Below are 1,860 nucleotides of genomic sequence, written 5' to 3'. Positions count from 1 at the left end.
CCAAGTGGCCTAAGATTGTTTTGTTTTATTATAAGGTATAGATATATAGGGTAAGGATATATAGAAAACCACTTTTATTGAGAAAACCCGGGAAACTCAAAGCTCCCGACTTTTTTAATTTTTGAAAAAATTACCACACGTAATATATATGTTTTTGAGAGTTTTGGGAAAAGAAATCGAAAAAGCGCCGAGTAGATATTTAAAAAAAAAATAAACAAGTTTTGGTGTAACATATGTTAAGCAAATGTAACATATGTTACACCAAAACTTGTTTATTTTTTTTAAAAATATCTACTCGGCGCTTTTTCGATTTTTTTTGCCCAAAACTCTTAAAACCATGTATATTACGTGTGGTAATTTTTTCCAAAAAAAAAAGTCGGGAGCTTTGAGTTTCCCGGGTTTTCTCAATAAAAGTGGTTTTTTTTTTTAATCTTTAGCCTATATATATAGGGGATGGTTTAAATGAAAACCACTTTTATTGTGAAAACTCGAAAACTAACTAAAAAAAGCCTAAAAAACACAAAAAAAATTTTTTTTTTCAATTTTTTTTATAAAAATCGCTAGTTTTTATATATAAAAAAAACTTTTAAAAAAAAAAAAAAAATTGTGTAGTGCACATGTGTAATAATACACATGTGTAGTACACATACACATGTGCAGTATTACACATGTGCACTAAAAAACCTGCGAAAGTTTTTTTGTTTTTTTTGAAATTTTTTTTTGTATTAAAAAACCTGCGAAATTTGGTTTGCAAAAAAAAATTAAAAAAAAAATTTTTTTGTATGTTTTTTTGGCTTTTTTTAATTAGTTTTCGAGTTTTCACAATAATTAGTGGTTTTTATTTGAACCTTCCCCTATATATATATATATAGGGGGAAGGTTCATTTGAGAAGAAATTTAATGTGAGAAGAAAAAGAATAAATGGCATATTAGTAAAATACTATTTCATTTATAACTCATATCATTAATTTTTCTCTCTTTAATTAATTACTCAACTAATCATTAATTATCCTACATATATCAACAAAACCTGCACATATCAAAATTTTCCTACATATACCCTACACATTATAGAATTTTATCCTACGTAGTCGAAATTTATCCTACACACCTCGAAATATATCCTACACAACTAGTAATTTATTCTACACTTTAAATTAAGTTGTTTTTTTAATTTGGAAAAGTATATATTTTGAAAAAGAGTTACAAATTTAGTTTAGTTAGTTATTAAAGGGGAAGAATACAAATTAATGATTTATGCAAGTTTACCAATATATCCTTATATTAAAATTAAATGCAAATATTAAATGAAGTAAAATGAAGCATTCTTATTGGTTGAAACTTCTTCTTTTTTCTTCTTACAAAAAAATTCTTCTCATTTGAACCCTCCACTATATATATATATATATATATATATATATATATATATATATATATATATATATATAGAGGGCATGGCTCTATAAAAAACTCTATCTTTTTTAGAAAACTATGCAAACCCATTGTCATCCATTGATTACCTTTCATCTAACTTGATCAATGGCTCACATAATTTTGGTAAGAATTATATTTAAAAGAAATCTTATAATACATATTAGTAAAGAAGAAGGACATTTAAGGCATTCAAAAATCTGACTTTTCTCTTACACACATCAACTTTATTTCTCTTACACACATGTTATCTCTCTCTCCTCTCTCCTCTCTTCAATCAAGATCATGATGAACACCAAACACAAGTTTCGATCTTCAAGTTCAGATCTACATCGTGTGAAAGAAAAAATGTTTGAAGATTGTTGTTTTAGAGAGAGAACGACGGCAGGATGAAGGTTTTTAGAGAGATGATTTTTTTTTGTTTTAGAG

This window comes from Helianthus annuus, chromosome 9 (genome assembly GCF_002127325.2).
Source record: "Helianthus annuus cultivar XRQ/B chromosome 9, HanXRQr2.0-SUNRISE, whole genome shotgun sequence".
NCBI classification, from domain to species: Eukaryota; Viridiplantae; Streptophyta; class Magnoliopsida; order Asterales; family Asteraceae; genus Helianthus; species Helianthus annuus.
Note: the sequence above shows the minus strand (reverse complement) of the source record.